General features: G+C 38.9%; 1 long non-coding RNA gene across 1 annotated transcript; it reads left to right on the top strand.

Annotated features, from left to right (window-relative positions):
* Window positions 1–2072: 2072 nt before the first annotated feature.
* LOC124153597 lies at window positions 2073–8381 on the top strand. The gene is made up of 2 exons (XR_006863702.1): window positions 2073–2421; window positions 7684–8381. It is a non-coding gene; the product is annotated as an uncharacterized LOC124153597 (long non-coding RNA).
* The last annotated feature ends 1050 nt before the right edge of the window (window positions 8382–9431 follow it).

The raw sequence follows: 9431 nt of genomic DNA, 5'->3' as shown, positions 1-9431 counted from the left end.
TCAACTGGGCAAATGGCTGTAGGTCAGTGATGGGCAAATTTTGTAATTAGTGCATCTCAGCGTGTGTTCAAGATGATCGCATTTAAAGGCCTTTTAAAACTTTCAACTCTTCTTTGCATAGTGTATAGTGTTTTAATATCTTAGCTTTGTTTAATATTCCTGATGGAAACGTGAATACAACTTATTGTGAAAATTAATCTCAATAAGCGTTGAACTTAATTTCAAAATCTCCCTACTTCTAGTCGCTCTCAAGAAACAGCCTGTCTGGAATTCTTGCCCTCTTTTCATTCTGATTTCAGCAAAACACACAGAACTCCTGTTCAAGGGCTGGGCACACAAACTGCTCCATTTTTAAGGTATGGCAGGGGCGCAGCTAGGAATTAAAGCTGGGGATGTTTAGGTGCAACTAATACCGGAGTGTGTGGGGGTACGGAATACCCACAGGATAAGCGGTAGCTGCGAGATTAATAAATCACGGAATATTAAGATAAATGGTTCAAAATGGTGAGTTTTACAGCTTTCTGAGGGATATTTTTTAATCATTACACTATTCCATTTGCGTTATCAATCCATTTAAGTAAAGTGGATTAAAGTTAAAAATTTCTCTGAGCTCTGGGGGAGGGGGTTCATCCCCAAAACCCCCCCCCCCCTTGCTGCACCACTGAGGTATGGGACTGATAAGTGCGAAGAGATGGGATTGAGAACTACGAAAGTAAGTAATAAATAAGATAGTAAATTATAAAATGTAAGGTAAAGAATGATAAATAAAATAGTGGCATCATCTGAAATAAAGATCTCTCACTAAGATGATAACCCCAATCTTTCTGACTCCTTCAAAGTATATTTTTGGCCTCACTTTCAAACTTATTATTTTTTCCTTTTCCAAATCTTCTTCCTCAACCAGAAAGAGATCGAGACAGAATTTTTGGTGGGAAGAACTGCTGGCGAGTGTATGCAACATGGTTGTTTTACATGAATGTGAGCAAAGAAACATAACTTTTCGTAGTTATATATATTCAGCAATGAGGCAAGACTGCCAACCATCAATAGGCAAGGGTGTAAAATGAGAGTTCTAATTGTCCAAGTTAATAACAAGGAAAATGCATTGAACAATAAAAAAGGATGGGCAATCCATTACTAATAATTTGTGAAGCTATTTTGACCATGAGGTTCATGCCCTTTTTACCTGCCTATTCTTTGTGGTAGGAAGCCAGTTTTTTCAGGGGAAGATGGGGAATGGGTTGGAAATGAGAGAAGAGGGGTTGGGGACTGCCTAAATAAATGAGAGGCAAATGATTCAACAAATTTTTACCACATGACCAATACTCGTTCCTCTTACGTAAGGCTACAACATAGTTTCCATTTCATTGAAAATGAATACGCAGGCATATTTACAAAGCTGTTACAGATTGAACGAGCAAATTTTGTTGGAATTAATGGGTGAAATGTAAAATGTCTACCCTGCACACACATTTGTCATTTACTCAGGCATTTTACCTTTCCTTATTTCCTAAGTTTTTTCATCTTAACAGAAATACTAAGCCATGATAAGATTTTCATCCAATTAAACTTTCAAAATATTCTAACTATATTTTAGTGCCAATCACTAAGTCAAAACATTAGCGACAAATTATGGATTAACAGCAGTCTCGAGTACAGAGCATCAAATAGTGTGACCGAAGGGGACAATGATTGCATAAGAGAAAAGGTATTGCACACGAATAAGAACATATAGATAACAACCCGATTTCAGGGCTCATGTTTACGTAGCTTTTACCTAATGATTCATTCAAAATATTAAAAAGCATACGAATCGATCCGAGAGGATGAAAACTAGAGTGAAAACGACGTATTTCATAACGCTCAGACGCTTGAAATAATAATATTCATAACATTAATATTTCGCGACCATAGAGCTCTATGATCGCGATGATCCCTCAACAAGAAACTCGCACTCACAAAAATTCACGAAGTCACACGAAGTCTACAAACGTGCACGAAGTTTACAAACCGACTGATGTTTTCTATTTTCAATTTTTATTTTCATTTTCCGCTAGCCGCCCAGGTGGCTCTCGCCGCGCGCAGACGACAGCATGGGGCAGGCGGGAACTGGTGTGTGTGAGTGTGTGTGGGCGTCGCAGTAACACTTGTAGCTGTTTTCTGACTAGTTCGTTTAGGAGTTTTGTGTGGACGCTGAAAGTGATTGTGATAAGATATTGCAGCGCAAATGTGGAATATATCTCGTGTGTCCTTTTAGGAGACTTATTACCGCGGTGAAAATTAGTGATTATGTGAGTAAGATAGTGCATGAAGGGCTCAGGAATGTGAGGTGTTGGGCATAGATTTGCCGTGCTGTGTGTGGCGATGAACTGGGAGACCGATTGAACGTATGCTGCGGATGGCTGTTATTATTCTCAGCTGGTGAGTACATGAAACATTGCTGGACCATTGTCATCGTTGGAAGTTTCAGGCAAAATTTGGCTGCATTCACCTGTAGCTCCTGCCGTGTCAACATAAATCGCTATCTTGTGGGCGTACCTAATGCATAATCTCCCGTCTGATTATTTACTTGCGTGGCGAATGTGGGCGTTCACATGATGAGGGATGAGCTCCATGCTTCGGATGCCAGCGAATCTTCACCATGTGCTGCTGATACCGATGTTATGAAATTTCAAAGTTCAGTGGCCTCCCAGTCATCTGTGGGGCGGGTGACTTGAACCGGCCGAAAATGTGGTCATGCGGAGCTCGGCTGCTCGCCTGACAACCTACCCCTTTGATTCACGTCTTTGTTTTCGTTGCCATGGCAACGCAGGCCAGGGCCGGCTCCGATGGGGGCTGCAGGATTAATCGCCCGTAGTTTTTGGATTTCTGGCTGTCTATGCTTTGGGATCGTAATTTATGATTTTGAAACTGTGTTTTCGCTATTGATTCATTGGCCTTCATGACAGTTGTCTTATTTTTTAGTGAACCCTTCTGCAGGAGATACAGTTCGAGGCGCACGCCCTCACCCCCCCCCCCCCTCGAAAACAGCTGATTCACGTCCCCCTTTCAAAACTTTCTCCGCGTATTTTCTAGATTACTATTTTTAGCAGGTTCTGCTGCTCTTTACCAATGTGCTGATATTGTTCTTTTTATATTAATTTTATTGAGGTTACCACCGCCTAGAATTGCGTTGTAATCAGCAGCTTCCACCGACAAGGGACTCTGTTTATGTTTTAGGTGAATGACAGTTATGTGGTGATAATCTGTACCGTGTGAAATTTCACTGCTTTTGATAGCGTGGGGGATTGATGGACCGTTTAAGGAAATGGTTTTTGACATATTTATGCATGCGTCAATTTTTTCCCCTGTCTGTAAACAAGTCAACGCGAAAAATACATGTCACATTTGCACTCATTTAGGTATGATTTCAAAAGTAAGGTTTTCGGGTAGATCCGAAACTGATCGACCCGTTCCTTCCAATGAGCCTGTTATTGTGTTCGTTTTTGATGCTATAAAAGGTCACGATATCTTATCAGCGTGTTTGGCTTCATAAAAAGACTGCAGCCAAACAAAAACAAGGGAAATGCCCGCCGTAACGTCCAATATAAATTGTCTTAAATGAATAATTTCTTGACGAAATATGCAAATGCAAATATAAGAAGTATATGCATTTTTGTTTCAGAAAGGTTCCTCGAATTTGGTTTATTACGTATCTCACTGCTAAATAGTCGTCGAGTTGCACGATTTTTTTAATGGCTACCTTTTTCATACTTTGTCAAAAGGCCAAGTACAGTTTATGGTAAGTTTCGCGTGCTTTCTATTTATATATGCTTTTCACTCTATTTATTGTATATGAATGAAGAATTGGACTGACTGAATGCTACTGCACTGACATGTGTGTTGACACGCGAATGTTTATTTTCGCTGGAAGGTAACACGCGAGGTGTAATGCTTTTAAATTCCCTTTTATTCCTATAACCTTTTGTTTTTCTTTCTTTCGAATTCCAAGCGATGCATCTCCTTAGGTCAGTGGCTTTATTGCCTGGAGTGGGTAGTCATTCTCAGTCACCAGTTGACCTTCAGAATATTTTTAGCGCAAGAAATGCTGGATTGGAATTAAAATACCTGCTGGGATGGATAGTTCTCATCGGGTTATAATTATATGATTGAATTCAGCGTTGGATATTTATAGAATGGTAATCGAACGGAATTAAAATATTCCGGTCTCGGTGGCAGGGGGCATAGTCCTCGTCTGACAAACCGAAGGTCCCGCCTTGACATCCAGGGCATGGTTGGTTTTAAATGCGTTTGTTTACTTGTCTGTGAAATTCTTACATTGGATTGCTTGTTACGAGGAGCACCTGTTAGCAATATTGAAATTATTATTATGTTTCCTATGTTTAGATATCGTCGTTACAAGTTCAAGGATATGCAGTGGCGTTCTTCTTACGATCGCAATCGATTTATCTTTGCGATTGCCTTCACATATGTTTCGTCGTGATGTGGTCATGCGTTATGTGGAGTGGTGCCCAATTATCAATGGTGTGTGCCTCCCAATAGCCAACGATCATTGTAATACCTTGTATGACCGTTTTCACAATTCCCATTCCAAATTTTTCGATCGAGCGATGGGTTAAGGGTGAGGAAGAAAGGTTATTTTTCCCTGACATCAGAGGTGGTGTCCAGCCCCCGTATACTTTTTATTTAAATCCACGTTGTTTGGAATACTAATTTTCTGACTCAATGATATTTATTATATTCATAAATTTACGATATTTTTCAAGGAAAAACATCCATATTTCTGGAATGGGTAGGTAAGACAATGACACTGCAAGAAATTTTTAGAAAAACTTTGCAGTCACCATGGATCCACTGGGGGTTAGTGATATTCCTTAAGGAAATTTTGCTTCGTATGTGTCGCAAATAAGATTTTCTCTTTAGTAAACGTTTTTAGTTCCAGTTAATGGTTCGTCGGTGAGAGGCATTGATTGACGACGCGATACAGTAATTATCGTTTCGCATAACATCTCTTTACAAGATATAGGTACATTTAGGCTTGAAAATTATAGTGGAAGTATTATGCAACAAATAGCCCAAATATTAAACCTAGAGATCGTATCACGAACTAAATTTGGAACGGTTGAATTTTTTAAAATTAACACTTAGGTAGGTACAAGAAGAAATGAAACAAATTTAATGTTTGGCGTATGCCCGGTTACCTCAAATACCCACATCAGAAGCGGTTTTTGTGCTTCCATGAAGTCCTTTTTTCTTAGAAAAAAATCTTCTTCCTACCCTCTTCCCTAAATATTCTCATTTACGCCTTATACACCTTGTGTTAGTACATTTGAGCGTTACAGTATTCCAATGTCGCAAATCCAGTTAAACTTATATGAGATTTAAGTTTTTTCTTGCTGTTTTTAATTTTTTTTCTGGACTAAATTAATTGAGGTGCATCGTCTTTTTTCATGCGTTGAATAAATGATCTAAGGTAACCGAATTCGCCTTTTTATTTATGCCGTTGTCAACTTGTTTTCTTGCTTGCGACCTATAAAAAGTGATTCTTTTTTGTATCGTGGTCTGAGGACGTTTCCGCTGGCCAAAGTTGCGCTGGGAATGTGACTTATCCCAGATACGATATTCGTCTGACGTCGGGCGTGTTATAACGTCCTCAAGAATGGTGGGGATTGTGTAAACATTTAGAAGAGTCTGTCTCGTGGTGCGTTCTTTTAGTGGGCAGGGATGCAGGCAGGACGGCCGGCTGCAGTGCGTTGTGAGGCCGGAGAGCGCGTGATGGGGTTAACAGAGGAGGGCTTTGTTGGCATGTCGCGGTGGGTGGATGCGTGGGATTGGTACTGCAGTCGACTGAGATCCAGTCTGTCGCACTCAATTTTTCTCCTTCGTCGTTCAAAAACCCATCATATGCTACCATTAGCGGGCCCAGGATAGGGAAAAGGGGGGAATACCTTAATAGATTCAGCATGGATCCATCGGGAATTAGCGACATTCCTTGTGGAAATTTTACCTTGTTGTGTCGAAAATGCTATTTTCTGTGTAGTAAACGTTTCAAATTCTAATAAATTTCACATTACATGTCTTTACATGCCCTTTTGTATTGTATTTCTTTACGTGACATATATTAAATGTGTTTGTTCAAAAAAGCTCAAAATTTCCAAATTGTGTTAATGTTACGAAATCTCTTGGCTTCAGATTTAGGGAATTTATTACATAATATTTCCACTATAATGTTCAGGCCTGAATATATGTCATGTAAATAAACATGTGATGTGAAACGATAATTATTGCTCCGGTTCGTCAATCAATGTCCCTCATGGACGAGCAATTAATTAAATAATAGTTTCTGGGATGGTGGTATGGGGGGTAACTTCCCGGCAATAGCGGGGGTCCGGGACGTTACGGAAATTTTGAGAATTTCGAGGCTTGTAACAATACTTTAAGATTGTCTCATTACTAATTTTCCAAAGAATTAAGTTAAAAAAAATAAACATTTGTGTAAATTTCTAATACTCGTGCCTCATCGTAAGTTTCTATGTTGCATTATGTACCTATTCCTTATAAGAAAAGATTAACAACAGAAATGCCGCGGCGCACGAATTTATCTGTGAACTACTTGGTCTTCGGGGGTCTTCTCTCCTATATATATATTCGAAAACTGAACAAAATTACCATTTTATTAAGTGTAAATTGGATACCCGAAGGGGGGTGTGTGGTATAGCCCCCCTATAAGCCTCTCTATGAATTCGCCCTTTTATCCCATGATCGTATCCCGCCTGCCTTTGTTTGAAGACGGTAAGTATTTGTGAGGGCTCAAGTGCAAGATGGCCCAAGGGAAGGAAATGATCCCCTACCTTGAATATGAATACTTAATACGCCTCTAGCTTAGTCTGGGATGAACTCTATCCACACCTATCCTGACTAAACTTTGGGTGAATACCTGAGTGGGTATTTTTTAAAGGTACTTAAATATTAATTAACTCGAGCGTAGACGATGTGGATAAGTTGCATCGTGCCCTGTCCGTATTTTCTAAGCATTCTTAATCATCTCAAATATTGGTCCTGATAGTTGACTAGAGAGCTCACTCTGGACTGAGCTTTGAAGTGTTTAAATTCAGGAAATGAGTATCAGTTCTCACCTTGCGCTCTGGGGGTATTTGTTTGAGGACGGAATTTTTTTATATTGTTCGTTAACATATTACTTTGCAAGTAGAGGGAAAATTTAACCATTAACAATAATTCATTACTTTTGCTTTCTTCCCTTTCCATTTGAAGAAGTTATCTACTTATCCTCTGTTGATTAACGTGAAGATGGCGCCTGCATAAGTCGATTGCATTCGTATGAACTTAATATTTTCTGAACTATTTATGGAAGATATTCATATGGAATTTTCATTTTAATGTCCAGTAATTCATTTCTGTTTTTCATTTAAGATTTATTTTATCATAAACACTGCCTAATTGATGATTTGGTATAAATATTTGATAACAATAGTGTTAAGATGATTGATTAACCATTATTGCTATGAATGTTTTATTTGGTAACCTGGAGTTTCCCCAACCAAACCTGTATTTAATAATACCTGCATCGAAAACCGATCTCGGGGAGGATTTCATTTGTTACACCTCCTTCGATGTCTACGCCATAACCAATTGATTTGTCCTTGTTTTTTTATTCTATTTCAGCCGGTGATCTGCCTCTGTGATTGGTATTTCTTTCATTGCAGCGTCTATTCACGATAGGCGCCGCCTAAGAATGCGTCTGACCCGTCGGAGGCCATTATTACGTTGACAGTGTCACGTTGAAGGCAGCGTTGAGGAAGGTAACGGGAAACCACCTCATCTATTTTTCCCACGAGCGTGAAGAGAGGTCAATTGAGCTCCGAAGAGTTTAAGTGGACCTCAATGAAGAACAAATGAGTTATATTGTACAGGAAGGATTTGATATGATCCTCTGTGATTTAGAGAATGGCGCGGAGAAAATTCCAGTCGGAAGACTACCGAGTGATGCCTGTGATAGAATCAGCTATGAAACGAAATCAAAGCTTGATGATCTTGATTGATTGGCAATTTCGCTTATCGCCATTCGTGCAGTAGATCAGATTAGTGGTTTGACATTTTGAAAAAAAGTCTGTTGAACTGAGTTGTTGACGTATTAATGATTTTTTGGCATGTGGTGATGTTCGTTAATTACTACTATTGTGAATAAATTGTTTCATTTCCTATTAAATGTGCAATTATATCGCCACATTTTTGTCTAAAGATACTGTGTGTGCATTCTTTCTTACACAAATGTAATTTTTGGTCAGTTTTTTTTGCAACTAATAAATATATGTCAATTTAACGTCATGAAAAAATTAATAAAGCAGCTGTGATTAAGTCAACTGAATTTTTTATTCTGTACTATTAGTAACGACACGACTGCGTCTTCATCAGGTACGGATGATGGTGACAGTATCTAATGGTGACGCGGTGGAGTCAATATTATTAGTACCGAATAAACATTTTCTTTGGAATTAAGCATTGTTGCTCTCATAATGAACTTCCACAAACTTACGCCTGAAGATGTTGAATTCAATGCACGGTCCTTTTCAGAAGTCGGTCCTTACGGCATGCGTAAGCAACTACGTTTTCCGCTGAATAAGAACTTCGTGTATTAACAATGTCCCCTCTGCATTGAAAGGGCTAGTTTGACGCACTCTTACTATCCACTAAAATCTTACCGAGGTATTCTTCTTATAAAATATATTTTAAATATTGTTTCCATTTCATTTGCGAGGAAGGAGAGAGGTATAAGGCCTTTAATAGCAGTTAATAAGTCCTAAATTAATAATTTTTCTAATTATCATGTTCATTTCGACAATATTCATAGTCCGTGCGGTTTATTTGCTGGTCTCAGCTTGCAGCATGCAAGCCCTCCAACATTGTCGCACCTCTTGGAATACTCTCCCGAGTTATTGTGAACAAACTGTTTCTCGCCGTTCAAGAAGTGTGGCCGTTTTTTAAATTGATATCTCCCCCCTCTCTTGTGCTCTATTTCTCCTTACCGCTCCTCGCTTGGTAATTTTTGCCGACCTAGATGATTTAATTGCGTGCTGAAATCAGTTTTCATTCTTTGCGGAGCTGACGCGAGCATGAAATTATACAATAGCCGAAGGTGCTAGAGGTTGCAGTTGAACTTGTCGCTACTCTATACGGCTACGTGGTTTCAATTTTTAAAGGATGGAAAAGTATTCGAATCACCATCCATTCCGTGCTGTTGGATGAAACGTTATGACTTTAAAATTAGTTAACTCTTGAGAAACGATAATATGTAATGTTTTGAAAAAATTTACAGCATCAAAACTTTTATATATGATCCGACGGTGGAATAGTTGAATAGGTAGTAATAAAAGCTAGTGAAGGTTGAAAAGTTCATCCATGAAAAATAATAC

The sequence above is a fragment of the Ischnura elegans genome, chromosome 1 (assembly GCF_921293095.1).
Source record: "Ischnura elegans chromosome 1, ioIscEleg1.1, whole genome shotgun sequence".
Classification (NCBI taxonomy): domain Eukaryota; kingdom Metazoa; phylum Arthropoda; class Insecta; order Odonata; family Coenagrionidae; genus Ischnura; species Ischnura elegans.
Note: the sequence above shows the minus strand (reverse complement) of the source record. Positions and strands in the feature narration are given on the sequence as shown.